Source organism: Pleurodeles waltl, chromosome 9 (genome assembly GCF_031143425.1).
Source record: "Pleurodeles waltl isolate 20211129_DDA chromosome 9, aPleWal1.hap1.20221129, whole genome shotgun sequence".
NCBI classification, from domain to species: domain Eukaryota; kingdom Metazoa; phylum Chordata; class Amphibia; order Caudata; family Salamandridae; genus Pleurodeles; species Pleurodeles waltl.
In genome coordinates, this window is record NC_090448.1 from 618,591,033 (window position 1) to 618,607,073 (window position 16,041).

Genomic DNA, 16,041 nt, shown 5'->3' on the forward strand with positions numbered 1-16,041 from the left:
GTTTATGATTTCTATTTTTATATTTAATTAAAGAGGAGACTGCATTATTTATTTTTTTCAATTATATATTCAGTATCATATTTTTTTTTTAAACAATAACATATCCGTATTCACTTGAATAATTGACACAGCAATTTATTTTTATTTTCATTTCAGTAGTATTTTTTTATAAACATTTCAATACATTCTTATTTATGTAGATTTGTTATTCATGTTATTCATACTGTAAAAAAGCTCAATTTGACCCATTATTTTTCATTTTATTTACATTTTGTATGTATGTGTACAATATAATACATTAATTGTTTCTATTGGAGATAATGTATTTTTCCTCATCTATTCTTTACAGGCTATTGTATTTTGTGGTCTGTCTCTGTTAATGTTTGCTAGCTGATTTTCAAAGATAACGGTTCTTCAGTGCAGTTTGCCAGTGAAGGTAAGAACGTTTTCAGTGTTATTAAAGGGTGTACATGATGGGGCTGTTAGTTCTGTTTGGTTAGGTTAACACAGTTTAACGTTTGAAATTGGTTAAGACAAGGAAATATTGTGAGTTGGTATTTTGTAGGCAGTAAACTGGAAAATATATATATATATATATATATATATATATATATATATATATATATATATATGTATATATATATGTATATATATATATGTATAGTATTAGTTATGTATGTACAGTTAAGGGATCTGTCTAGTTGTACATATTTTTTGTGTATTCTTTGTTATGTTTCATGTTTTGGGAGGATTTTATTTGTTTTGAGGGTGGGTTTGTGTTTTTTTTTTAGGATTTATTTTAATCTTAGACAGATTGTTTTGGGTGGTGCAGATTTTTTTTTATTTCAAGGCAAATAAATCTGGGATTTTTTATACCAACTGTTTCATATATATTCCTTGTTCTTTGCTGGTTGTCCTGTAGTGTTTATTCTATTTTTTAAATGCTTTTCATGTTTTATTGGGGTATTGGTGGATTTGATATGGCTTTTCTTTTTTTCTATCAACTTTTTCTGGATTTTTGGGGACATTTTGCTTTTTTGTGGGTTTATGTTTTTGACTTTAGTTTTTGTACTGTGGCTCAAGGACTTCTGCTACTCAAGCATATTTTTTTAATTTATTGTGGAAATATTGGCTGGAATTGATTTAATACACATTTACATTTTGGGCTTGATTATGAGTTTGGCACCGTCCGCCGAACTTCTGAAGGGCAGGTTGCCACCATACAGCTATGCTGCTGTTCAACACGGCTAAAAATTACTTTGTTGGTGACACGAATGCAGCACTGAGAATGCAAGCTAATGTTGCTTTCAAAACAGGGACGAGACAAAATACATTTTGATCTCATGAGCAATGGCAAAAATGTGTTTTCATCATGCCCTTTTATAGAAGAGGTTCAAATTGTGCAATTCATATTAACTAAATGTGCATGTAAATATATGCTTTACGATGTCATGTATAAGCCACTCATTCTTGCCTAGCTGCTTGTCAACTGCAAATCAGGTAATCTCTGAAAGAACATATGCACCTGTTCTATATAGATGCATGCTTTATTGTTTAAACATTCAGTGCTTGATGCCATAAAATAAAGCATCATAGAGCTTTTCACCCCTGACGGGACAGGCGAAGCAATAAGGATGCAGGAAGGGATGGGGTAAGTATCAAAGGAAGAATGGAGGAAGCAACAAGAGAGGGAGTGGGTGTTGGGCAAAAAAAAAGGACACCGGAGGGGTTGGGAGAAACGGGGTAAACAGCAATGAAGCATGAGAGACAGGGGCAGGCAACAAGGACAATGGATGCAGTGGGAGGGGTAGAGAGGGCAGGAAACTGGTCGTAGAAATGATGCTGCACTGGGTCCATTTACACAAAACCCTACATACACAGGAAGAGAGCAGGGAAGCAGGAGCTGCTGACCAATGAGAAGCCAGGAAATGAGTTGTTGAAGCCAACCAATAGTAAGTAATGGGCCGGCTCTAAGCCCCAATAAAGTGTTGTCTTTTATTTACAGGAGATTCAGAAGCAAGAGTGCACCATCTCAGGAGAGAGCTAACAAAAAAGGTGGAATAAGCCCCTTGACAGATCCCTATTTTACTACTATCTCCAATCAACTCGGACATGCCATAGCCACACACCTCAAAGACAAAATAATCTTCAACCCATTAGAGGCTAAACTGACAATGGGCCCTCCCTGAGAAAGGAACATCTCTCAAATATACTGAAACCTGGTAAATTTCACAACACTTTCCATGAGTTACACAAGACTCGAAAGTACAATGAAGGACCTTTTGAAGAAAAGGACTGTTGAGAGCACGTATGCTCCAGAACAATGTCTACTTCCTAAATACCTACACAAAAAATAAAATTCCTGCAACAGGCTGTAGCATATGGACAGTGGCTCCCAAGATCTGTCTTAGATGCAGAAATCCAGAGGGCACCTTCCACACAGTATAGGATTGATAAGCCATTCAAACATTCTGTAGGGTGGGGGGGCTTCACATCCCCATTGAAGGTATACAGATGGTCAGTCCAACACCAGAGCATTTAGAAGTCACTGCAGAAACTGACCTCCCCTTCATATAGAAGCATGTAAGAGAATTCCAGTTGCCATGTATTTTCTGTGTTGCCACCATACTTCCATGACTCCTAATATTTGGAGGCTCCCTTTCCCTTATTGAAGATTCCTCTACCTAGAAACCAGAGTATGCAACGTACCCAAGGATGGTTATTTAAAAGCAACTGTTCTACTATTTACATTTGTATGCTCTTGAAAACTAACAGATTTAAATCTATCAAGATAATGTGGACAACTGGTTATTGAAGAATACAGCTGGACGCTATTCTTCTAAATGCTGCCTTAACCTCTGTCAGTGAAGCTGCCAAAAACATTCCATTCAATTACTAAGGGCCTCATGATGGGTTTGGCAGTCTTGTGACTGCCAAACTCGATGTGGCGGTCGTACTGCCACACTCCTGGCAGTCTGATTGCCAGATTACAACTCTGGAGGTTGGATCACCAGGGGACCGCCAACACCACAAGGTTTGGAGATCCCGACAGGGTGACGGCAGTCAGAGTTGTAATCGGTCATGGCATCACTGAGTTCAGCACCACCGTGCTAACAATGAGTCCATTTTCAGCCAGCCTTTTCATGGCAGGGTCCCGGCTTCATTTAAAGAGGGCTGGTTTTGGAGACTGTTTTTTGAACAATAACTGTTGATTACAGTGGTGGGTTAATCGTTTTAAGTGGCATAGTACACCGGGCAGCAGGTAAATGCAGCTGCCGTTGGTCTGGATACTGTGGTGTGTAATCAGCACAATCAACAAGTGAAGGGGTCTGTCTGGTTTGTACTGGCTCCTCATATGTTTATGCAAAGACAGAAGCACATTTCACCATCAACGGACCTGGTCGGTCCAACTGTGTCCAGTGGGTAGCAGGGAGGCTAGTTGGGGGTGTTGGTTCAGGGGCTGGAGGGAGACAGGGTTGGAAGGGGTGAGGTTTACTTGTGGGCAGAGCAGCAAACAATCAACAAAACAAGTAAAATTAATGGAATAATAAGGAAATACTTCCAGAACAGAAGCAGAGATACTTGGGTAGCTTTCTTTTATGGCACCTCGTCTGTATAATGTGGAGTGGTCTGAGAATAGGTAGCATTAGCAGGACACCACATGGCGGGTCGACTCATAAGCTACAAATTTGTACAATTAACGCCTGTGGTCTCAAAAATAGAGCTAAAAGAGGAAGGGTGGCACTGGGCTTGAGGGTCATGAATCCTGATTTAGTATGTATACAGGGGACCCACATCCCTTGGGACAAACTGGGATTGGTTAAGGATCTTTACTTGTCACCCTGGGCTTGCACACGGCAAGGCTTGCCATTTGGAGGGGTGGCTATTCTTGAAAACAAATGTATGTGCTCTGTTGGTCGTAATGCCTTGGATAAGCTTAGCAGATGGGCAATTTTAGAATGTGGAGCTGGTAGAGAATGGCTTATGCAGTGCTCAGTTTATGGCTCCTATGTGGAGGAGCCAGATTTTTTGTTTTTTATTGTTTGAATACAGAATTAGCTTCATGGCCACTGCCTCTCATTTTATGTGGGGATCTTAATATCCATGTAGACATGACAAATGACCAATCTAACAATGCAGGGAGGAAGCCTGTTGTTTATAGAGCACTGCAGCGGTTGATAAACGATCGTGGGCTTATATATGTGTAGCACAGATGCAGGACTCCGGACCTGGGCTTTACGTTTTTCTCCTTTACACATAGCAAGCTGGTACGGCTAGATTATTTTTTTTGTATCTGCAGCATTGGCTGGTCAGGCTATGATAGAGAGATATCCTAGGCCTCTCTCAGACTACAGCTCATTGGTATTGGAAATCTCAATGACTGCCATCACTAAAACCCAGGGGTGTTGGACCTTTGATTACAAAAAAAAAAAAAAAACTCTTGTTGGATACAATGTATTTAGACCATATGTGTAAATTGCTAGCAAACTTCTTGGAAATCAATAGAGGGATGGTCCCAGATGGCTTGGTGTGGGAGGCTTTAAAGGCTGGGTTCAGGGCTTAAACCCTTAGCTTCAACCGGTTTCAACATAAGCAAAGACAAATCAAGTTTCACGGGCTATTTAAGGAATTATCCCCAGCAGAGGATAACTTGACGTGGTCACTGACTAAGAGTTTGGATACTCGGGAGGCCCAGCAAATGATAGCCATAATTAAAATCAAAAGTTGATCAATACTTTAGTAGAGAGGTGGCCACCAAATTTAACCACTATAGGTCAGAGTGCTACAAGCATGGGAAGAATACCGAAAGACTATTAGCAAAGCAGATTAGGCAAAAGGAGGTGGAAAGAGGGATACTGGCTGTAATAAATAGGGAAGGGAAGATATTTGAATCCTTGTCTGATATTGTTAGGGTCTTTAGAGATTTGTATGAAACTTTATATGTAAGAACTGGAAACTCCGCTGGATGGGTACGAGGATTTATTTGCAGGCTTGGATACGGTTAGGATAAATGAAGAGGAAAGGGTCACCCTGGATGCTCCAGTCTCCTTGGAATAAGAATGTAAGGCTATGAACTCCCTAGCTACTGGGAAAGCCACGAGCCCAAATTATCGACCCCTAGAGTTTCTCAAGGTTTTTCTTTGGTGAACTTCGACAAGATATGCTCCCTATCTTTTTACAGGCACAAGTGTGGGAAATTCCACCCCTGTGGCAAATAACAAATATAATAGTTTCTAAGAAGAAAGGTAAATCACCATTTCATCCCAGATCATACAGGGTGATTTCTTTAATAAACTGCAATGGTAACATCTTTTGCCAATGTTTTGGCAAATCAGCTTGGGAAGGTTGTCTCGGCATTGGTATTGCAACAACAACATGCCAGGCTGCAGTACAGTAGATCATGTAGAAGGGTGACTACTTTGATGTTGCAGAGGCCTCAGGATCATCAATGGACTTACCTTTACTAGATGCTGAGAAGGCCTTTGATCGCGTGTTAACTGTAAACAGATAGGCTCTAAAGGGAATTAAGGTTCTGCATGACTTGTTTCAGTAACGCCAACTCCACTCCTTCAGCAATTTTTGGTGCGATTAAGGGTGATTTTTTTTTATTTCTTCAGATCCCAAATTTTATCAACAAAATAATAGGGGAAGCATTTTCAGTAGCTAAAATCCCCTTAGTTGAGGCTGTAAGACAGAGGGACTGAATTGGCCCATTTTAAAACCTTTTGATACATGGCCTACCTGATTATCTGGAAGCGCAAAATACCAAATGGGAAGCTAGACTTAGTTTAGAGGTCCTTTATCTTCAGGAGTCACTAGATTTAGGGAACAAGATGCTGTTAATGGCTGTGTGTAAAGAAATGCCTCCTTGGCATGGTTACCCCCTGACATTTTGCCTTTGCTGATGCTAAGTTTTGTTTTGAAAGTGTGCTGAGGCCTGCTAACCAGGCCCCAGCACCAGTGTTCTTTCCCTAACCTGTACTTTTGTTTCCACAATTGGCACACCCTGGCATCCAGTTAAGTCCCTTGTAACTGGTACCCCTGGTACCAAGGGCCCTGATGTCAGGGAAGGTCTCTAAGGGCTGCAACATATCTTATGCCACCCTGGGGACCCCTCACTCAGCACAGACACACTGCTTGCCAGCTTGTGTGTGCTAGTGGGGATAAAACGACTAAGTCGACATTTGCACTCCCCTCAGGGTGCCATGCCAACCTCACACTGCCTATAGAGTATAGATAGGTCACCCCTCTAGCAGGCCTTACAGCCCTAAGGCAGGGTGCACTATACCATAGGTGAGGGCATAAGTGCATGAGCACTATGCCCCTACAGTGTCTAAGCAAAACCTTAGACATTGTAAGTACAGGGTAGCCATAAGAGTATATGGTCTGGGAGTCTGTCATGCACGAACTCCACAGCACCATAATGGCTACACTGAAAACTGTGAAGTTTGATACCAAACTTCTCAGCACAATAAATGCACAATGATGCCAGGGTACATTTTATTGTAACATACACCCCAGAGGGCACCTTCGAGGTGCCCCCTGAAACCTTAACCGACTATCCGTGTAGGCTGACTGGTTTTAGCAGCCTGCCACACTCCACACATGTTGCTGGCCACATGGGGAGAGTGCCTTTGTCACTCCGTGGCTAGTAACAAAGCCTGTACTGGGTGGAGGTGCTTCACACCTCCCCCTGCAGGAACTGTAACACCTGGCGGTGAGCCTCAAAGGCTCACCCCCTTTGTTACAGCACCCCAGGGAACTCCAGCTAGTGGAGTTGCCCGCCCCCTCCGGCCACGGCCCCACTTTTGGCGGCAAGGCCGGAGGAGATAATGAGAAAAACAAGGAGGAGTCACTGGCCAGTCAGGACAGCCCCTAAGGTGTCCTGAGCTGAGGTGACTAACTTTTAGAAATCCTCCATCTTGCAGATGGAGGATTCCCCCAATAGGGATAGGGATGTGCCCCCTCCCCTCAGGGAGGAGGCACAAAGAGGGTGTAGCCACCCTCAGGGCTAGTAGCCATTGGCTACTAACCCCCCAGACCTAAACACACCCCTAAATTCAGTATTTAGGGGCTCCCCAGAACCTAGGAACTCAGATTCCTGCAACCTAAGAAGAAGAGGACTGCTGAGCTGAAAAACCCTGCAGAGAAGACGGAGACACCAACTGCTTTGGCCCCAGCTTTACTGGCCTGTCTCCCCACTTCTAAAGACACTGCTCCAGCGACGCTTTCCACAGGGACCAGCGACCTCTGAATCCTCAGAGGACTGCCCTGCATCTAGAAGGACCAAGAACTCCCAAGGACAGCGGCTCTGTTCACCAAAGACTGCAACTTTGCAACAAAGAAGCAACTTTGAAACAACTTGCGTTTCCCGCCGGAAGCTTGAGACTTGACACTCTGCACCCGACTCCCCCCCTGCTCGACTTGTGGAGAACAACCACTTCAGGGAGGACTCCCCAGCGACTACGAGACCGTGAGTAGCCAGAGTTGACCCCCCCTGAGCCCCCACAGCGACACTTGCAGAGGGAATCCAGAGGCTCCCCCTGACCGCGACTGCCTGCTTCAAAAGACCAGACGCCTGGTAAAGACTCTGCGCCCGCAGCCCCCAAGACCTGAAGGATCCGACCTCCAGCGCAAGAGGGACCCCCAGGTGGCCCTCTCCCTTGCCCAGGTGGTGGCTACCCTGAGGAGCCCCCCCCTTGCCTGCATCGCTGAAGAGATCCCTTGGTCTCCTATTGCTTTCTATTGAAAACCCGGCGCTTGTTTGCACACTGCACCCGGCCGCCCCCGTGCCGCTGAGGGTGTACTTTCTGTGTGGACTTGTGTCCCCCCGGTACCCTACAAAACCCCCCTGGTCTGCCCTCCGAAGACGCGGGTACTTACCTGCTGGCAGACTGGAACCGGGGCACCCCCTTCTCCATTGAAGCCTATGCGTTTTGGGCACCACTTTGACCTCTGCACCTGACCGGCCGTGAGCGGCTGGTGTGGTAACTTTGGGGTTGCCCTGAACCCCCAACGGTGGGCTACCTTGGACCCAAACTTAAACCCTGTAGGTGGTTTACTTACCTGCAAAAACTAACAAACTCTTACTCCCCCCAGAAACTGCTGAAAATTGCAGTCTAGTTTTAAAATAGCTATATGTCATTTATGTGAAAACTGTATATGCTATTTTGCTAATTCAAAGTTCCTAAAGTATCTACCTGCAATACCTTTCATTTGAAGTATTACATGTAAATCTTGAACCTGTGGTTCTTAAAATAAACTAAGAAAATATATTTTTCTATACAAAAACCTTTTGGCCTGGAATTGTCTGAGTGTGTGTTCCTCATTTATTGCTTGTGTGTACAACAAATGCTTAACACTACTCCTTTGATAAGCCTACTGCTCGACCACACTACCACAAAATAGAGCATTAGAATTATCTCTTTTTGCCACTATCTTACCTCTAAGGGGAACCCTTGGACTCTATGCATACTATTCCTTACTTTGAAATAGTGCATACAGAGCCAACTTCCTACATTGGTGGCAGCAGTGGGATACAAGACTTTGCATTTGCTGGACTACTCAGCCAATACCTGATCACACGACTAAATTCCGAAAATTGTAATTTAAACTGATTTTTACAATTTGAGCTATTTTTCTAAATTTTTAAAAGTCCTGCTAGAGCCTTGTGTTAGTCCCTGTTAGCATTTCTTTTAGAGTTTAAAAGTTTTGTAAAAGTTTGAATTAAGTTCTAGAGATAGATTTAGATTCTTAAAAAGTATTCCAACTTTTAGAAACAATGTCTAATGCAGAAGAGAATGTGATAAACTCAACATCACCCCTTACCTCCATCTCAGGATGAGAGAATTAAGGTCTCTCTGCAAATTAAAAAATATTAAAGCTGGTTTAAACCCTACCAAATTACAGCTCCAGGAGCTTTTGGCAGAGTTTGCCAAAGACAACCCCTCAGAGGATGACCTCCTAGAGGAAGAAACTAGTGATGTGGATGGAGTCCCACCTCCAGTCCTAGTTAGGGAGAACAGGGTCCCTCAAACCCTGACTCCAACTGTGATAGTCAGAGATGCTGGTTCTCTCACAAGAGAGTCCAGCAGCTCTGGAAACATTGAGGACAGCCTCAATGAAGATGACTTCCTGCTAGCCAGGATGGACAAAAGATTGGCTTTAGAGAGACAGCTCCTAGCCATAGAAAGGGAAAGACAAGAGATGGGTTTTGGTCCCATCCATGGTGGCAGCAACATAAATAGGGTCAGAGATTCTCCTGACATGTTGAAAATCCCCAAAGGGATTGTAACTAAATATGAAGATGGTGATAACATCACCAAATGGTTCACAGCTTTTTAGAGGGCTTGTGCAACCAGAAAAGTAAACAGATCTCACTGGGGTGCTGTCCTTTGGGAAATGTTCACTGGAAAGTGTAGGGATAGAGTCCTCACACTCTCTGTAAAAGATGCAGAATCCTATGACCTCATGAAGGCTACCCTGAATGAGGGCTTTGTATTCTCCACTGAGGAGTATAGAATTACGTTCAGGGGGGCTCAAAAATCCTCGAGCCAGACCTGGGTTGATTTTGACGACTACTCAGTGAAAACACTGGATGGTTGGATTCAAGGCAGTGGTGTAAATGATTATGATGGGCTGTACAATTTATTTTTCAAAGAGCACCTGTTAATTATTCAAATGATAAACTGCATCAGCATCTGGTAGACCTAGGACCAATTTCTCCCCAAGAATTGGGAAAGAAGGCGGACCATTGGGTCAAGACTAGGGTGACCAAGACTTCCACAGGGGGTGACCAAAAGAAAGGGGTCACAAAGCCTCCCCAGGGGAAGAGTGTTGAGACATCCAAAGGGAAAAATAGTAGAGAGTCTTCTACAGGCCCCCAAAACCCTGCACAGGAGGGTGGGCCCAGAGCCTCTTCACAATCCAGTTTTGGGTACAAGGGTAAAAACTTTGATCACAAAAAGGCCTGGTGTCGTAGCTGTAATCAGCCTGGACACCAAACTGGAGACAAGGCCTGTCCCAAGAAAGGTTCCACTTCAAACTCTACTCCAGGTAACACTGGAATGGCCAATCTCCAAGTGGGATCAACAGTGGGCCCAGAGCAAATCAGGGGTCACACTGAAGCTACATTAGTCTCGGAGGGTGGGGTGGATTTAGCCACACTGGCTGCCTGGCCCCCTGACATGCAAAAAGACAGGCAGAAGCTCTTAATTAATGGGACAAGTGTAGAAGGCCTGAGGGATACAGGTGCCAGTGTCACCATGGTGACAGCGAAACTGGTTTCCCCTGGTCAATACCTGGCTGGACAAACTTATCCAGTCACCAACGCTGACAATCAGACTAAAGTACATCCCATAGCTATGGTAACTTTAGAATGGGGAGGGGTCAATGGCCTGAAACAGGTGGTGGTCTCTTCAAATATCCCTGTAGACTGTTTGCTTGGAAATGACCTGGAGTCCTCAGCATGGGCTGAGGTAGAACTGAAAACCCATGCAGCCATGCAGGGTATCCCTGAACTGGTGTGTGTCAAGACAAGGGCACAGTGCAAGGCTCAGGGTGAAAAAGTGGTGTTGGAGCCTGGAAAAAGGACCCAACCCTCCAAGAGGAAAGGAAAGACAACAGGGGAACCAGTTGCAACACAAGAAAAAGAGAACCTCTCTTCTCAGGAAGAAATTCTGCCCTCTGAGGGAACTGAGCCTCTGGAGTTAGGACCTTATCAGGTTGAGCTCCTAGGCCCAGGGGGACCCTCAAGGGAGCAGTTGTGTAAGGGGCAAGAAACCTGTCCCTCTCTTGAAGGCCTTAGGCAGCAAGCTGCTGAAGAGTCCAATGGAAAGAAAACAGGAACACATAGGGTCTATTGGGAAGATGGACTCCTTTACACTGAGGCAAGAGATCCCAAACCTGGTGCCACTAGGAGAGTGGTAGTGCCTCAGGAGTTTAGGGAGTCAATTCTGACCTTAGCCCATGATATTGCTCTTGCTGGGCATTTGGGACAGACCAAGACGTGGGAGAGACTAGTCAACCACTTCTATTGGCCCAACATGTCCCAGAAGGTCAAGGAGTTTTGTGTCTCCTGTACCACCTGTCAAGCCAGTGGTAAGAGAGGTGGGCACCCAAAGGCCCCCCTCATTCCACTTCCAGTGGTGGGGGTCCCCTTTGAAAGAGTGGGAGTGGACATAGTGGGTCCACTTGAACCTCCCACAGCCTCAGGGAACCTGTACATACTAGTAGTAGTGGATCATGCTACTAGATACCCTGAAGCAATTCCACTTAGGTCGACTACTGCCCCTGCAGTAGCCAAGGCACTCATTGGTATTTTTACCAGAGTAGGTTTTCCTAAGGAGGTGGTGTCTGACAGAGGTACTAACTTTATGTCAGCATACCTGAAACACATGTGGAATGAGTGTGGGGTGACTTACAAATTCACGACACCATACCATCCACAAACCAATGGTCTTGTTGAGAGATTCAACAAAACATTGGAAGGCATGATCATGGGGCTCCCTGAAAAACTCAAAAGGAGATGGGATGTCCTCTTGCCATGTCTGCTTTTCGCTTACAGAGAGGTGCCTCAGAAAGGAGTAGGGTTTCCCCCCTTTGAACTTCTGTTTGGCCATCCTGTAAGGGGACCACTAGCTCTTGTGAAAGAAGGCTGGGAGAGACCTCTTCATGAGCCTAAGCAAGATATAGTGGAATATGTACTAGGCCTACGTTCCAGGATGGCAGAGTACATGGAAAAGGCAAGCAAAAACCTTGAGGCCAGCCAACAGCTCCAGACGTTTCGGTATGACCAAAAGGCTGCAATGGTTGAATTTCAACCAGGGCAGAAAGTCTGGGTTTTGGAACCTGTGGCTCCCAGGGGACTTCCAGACAGATGGAGTGGCCCTTACCCAGTGCTAGAAAAGAAGAGTCAGGTCACCTACCTGGTGGACCTAGGCACTAGCAGGACCCCCAAGAGGGTGATCCATGTGAACTGCCTCAAGCTCTTCCATGACAGGGCTGATGTGAATCTGTTAATGGTAACAGATGAGGACCAGGAAGCTGAGAGTGAACCTCTCCCTGATCTCCTCTCCACAGACCCTAAAGATGGCTCAGTTGATTGAGTGATCTATTCAGACACCCTCTCTGCCCAACAGCAATCTGACTGTAGGAAGGTCCTACAACAGTTTGCTGAGCTCTTTTCCCTAACCCCTGGTCAGACACACTTGTGTACCCAGGATGTGGACACAGGAGACAGCATGCCTGTCAAAAACAAAATATTCAGACAGTCTGACCAAGTTAAGGAAAGCATCAAGGTGGAAGTCCACAAGATGCTGGAATTGGGAGTCATTGAGCATTCTGACAGCCCCTGGGCTAGCCCAGTGGTCTTAGTCCCCAAACCTCACACCAAAGATGGAAAGAGAGAGACGAGGTTTTGTGTGGACTACAGAGGACTTAATTCTGTCACCAAGACAGATGCCCATCGCATTCAAAGAGCAGATGAACTCATTGACAAATTACGTGCTGCCAAATTCTTAAGTACCTTTGACTTAACAGCAGGGTACTGGCAAATCAAAATGGCACCAGGAGCAAAAGAAAAGACAGCATTCTCCACACCTGATGGGCATTATCAGTTTACTGTTATAACTTTTAGTTTAAAGAATGCCCCTGCCACCTTCCAAAGGTTGGTGAATCAAGTCCTTGCTGGCTTGGAGTCCTTTAGTGCAGCTTATCTTGACGATATTGCGGTCTTTAGCTCCAGCTGGCAGGATCACCTGGTCCACCTGAAGGTTTTGAAGGCTCTGCAATCAACAGGCCTCTCTAGCAAGGTATCCAAATGCCAGATGGGGCAGGGAACTGTGGTTTACCTGGGACACCTTGTAGGTGGAGGCCAAGTTCAGCCACTCCAGCTTAAGATCGACTATTCTGGACTGGGCAGCTCCAAAAACCCAGACTCAAGTCAGGGCATTCCTTGGCCTGTCTGGGTATTACAGGAGGTTTGTGAAGGGATATGGATCCATAGTGACAGCCCTCACAGAACTTACCTCCAAGAAAATGCCCAAGAAGGTCAACTGGACTGTAGAATGCCAACAGGCCTTTGACACCCTGAAACAAGCAATGGGCACAGCACCAGTTCTAAAAGCTCCAGATTACTCCAAGCAGTTCATTGTGCAGACAGATGCCTCTGAACATGGGATAGGGGCAGTTTTGTCCCAAACAAATGATGATGGCCTAGACCAGCCTGTTGCTTTCATTAGCAGGAGGTTACTCCCCAGGGAGCAGCGTTGGAGTGCCATTGAGAGGGAGGCCTTTGCTGTGGTTTGGTCCCTGAAGAAGCCGAGACCATACCTCTTTGGTACTCACTTTGTTGTTCAAACTGACCACAGACCTCTCAGATGGCTGATGCAAATGAAAGGTGAAAATCTAAAACTGTTGAGGTGGTCCATCTCCCTACAGGGAATGGACTTTATAGTTGAACACAGACCTGGGACTGCCATGCCAATGCAGATGGCCTTTGCAGGTTCTTCCACTTAGAAAATGAAGACTCTTGGTAAAGGTTAGTCTCATCCTCTTTCTTTTGGGGGGGTTGTGTAAGGAAACGCCTCTTTGGCATGGTTACCCCCTGACTTTTTGCCTTTGCTGATGCTAAGTTCTGTTTTGAAAGTGTGCTTAGGACTGCTAACCAGGCCCCAGCACCAGTGTTCTTTCCCTAACCTGTACTTTTGTTTCCACAATTGGCACACCCTGGCATCCAGGTAAGTCCCATGTAACTGGTACCAAGGGCCCTGATGCCAGGGAAGGTCTCTAAGGACTGCAACATATCTTATGCCACCTTGGGGACCCCTCACTCAGCACAGACACTGCTTGCCAGCTTGTGTGTTCTACTGAGGATAAAACAACTAAGTCGACATGACACTCCCCTCAGGGTGCCATGCCAACCTCACACTGCCTATGAAGTATAGATAAGTCACCCCTCTAGCAGGCCTTACAGCCCTAAGGCAGGGTGCACTATACCATAGGTGAGGGCATAAGTGCATGAGCACTATGCCACTACAGTGTAAGCAAAACCTTAGACATTGTAAGTGCAGGGTAACCATAAGAGTATATGGTCTGGGAGTCTGTCATGCACTAACTCCACAGCACCATAATGGCTACACTGAAAACTGAAGTTTGGTATCAAACTTCTCAGCACAATAAATGCACACTGATGCCAGTGTACATTTTATTGTAACATACACCCCAGAAGGCACCTTAGAGGTGCCCCCTGAAACCTTAACCGACTACCCGTGTAGGCTGACTGGTTTTAGCAGCCTGCCACACTCCAGACATGTTGCTGGCCACATGGGGAGAGTGCCTTTGTCACTCTGTGGCTAGTAACAAAGCCTGTACTGGGTGGAGGTGCTTCACACCTCCCCCTGCAGGAACTGTAACACCTGGCGGGGAGCCTCAAAGGCTCACCCCCTTTGTTACAGCACCCCAGGGCACTCCAGCTAGTGGAGCTGCCTGCCCCCTACAGCCAGGGCCCGCAGGAGGAGATAAAGAGAAAAACAAGGAGTCGTCACTGGCCAGTCAGACCAGCCCCTAATGCATCCTGAGCTGAGTTGACTCTGACTTTTAGAAATCCTCCATCTTGCAGATGGAGGATTCCCCCAATAGGGATAGGAATGTGCCCCCGTCCTCTCAGGGAGGAGGCACAAAGAGGGTGTAGCCACCCTCAGGGCTAGTAGCCATTGGCTACTAACCCCCCAGACCTAAACACACCCCTAAATTCAGTATTTAGGAGTTTCCCAGAATCTAGGAACTCAGATTCCTGCAACCTAAGAAGAGGACTGCTAAGCTGAAAAACCCTGCAGAGAAGACGGAGACACCAACTGCTTTGGCCCCAGCTCTACCGGCCTGTCTCCCCACTTCTAAAGACACTGCTCCAGCAATGCTTTCCACAGGGACCAGAGACCTCTGAATTCTCAGAGGACTGCCCTGCATCTAGAAGGACCAAGAACTCCCGAGGACAGCGGCTCTGTTCACCAAAGACTGCAACTTTGCAACAAAGAAGCAACTTGCGTTTCCCGCCAGAAGCGTGAGATTTGCTACTCTGCACCAGACGCCCCCGGCTCGACTTGTGGAGAACAACCACTTCAGGGAGGACTCCCCGGCGACTACGAGACCGTGAGTAGCCAGAGTTGACCCCCCCTGAGCCCCCACAGCGACACCTGCAGAGGGAATCCAGAGGCTCCCCCTGACCGCGACTGCCTGCTTCAAAAGACCCGACGCCTGGTAAAGACTCTGCACTCGCATCCCCCAGGACCTGAAGGATCCGACCTCCAGTACAGGAGCGACCCCCAGGTGGCCCTCTCCCTTGCCCAGGTGGTGGCTACCCAGAGGAGCCCCCCCCCCCCCCTTGCCTGCATCGCTGAAGAGACCCCTTGGTCTCCCATTGCTTTCTATTGAAAACCCAACGCTTGTTTGCACACTGCACCTGGCCGCCCCGTGCCGCTGAGGGTGTACTTTTTGTGTGGACTTTTGTCCCCCCCGGTGCCCTACAAAACCCCCTGGTCTGCCATCAGAAGACGCGGGTACTTACCAGCTGGCAGACTGGAACCGGGGCACCCCCTTCTCCATTGAAGCCTATGCGTTTTGGGCACCACTTTGACCTCTGCACCTGACCGGCCCTGAGTGGCTGGTGTGGTAACTTTGGGGTTGCCCTGAACCCCCAACGGTGGGCTACCTTGGACCCAAACTTGAACCCCATAGGTGGTTTACCTACCTGCAAAAATTAACAAACTTACTCCCCCCAGGAACTGTTTAAAATTGCACTGTCTAGTTTTAAAATAGCTATATGTCATTTATGTGAAAACTGTATATGCTATTTTGCTAATTCAAAGTTCCTAAAGTACCTACCTGCAATACCTTTCATTTGAAGTATTACATGTAACTCTTGAACCTGTGGATCTTAAAATAAACTAAGAAAATATATTTTTCTATACAAAAACCTATTGGCCTGGAATTGTCTACGAGTGTGTGTTCTCCATTTACAGCTTGTGTACACAAATGCTTAAC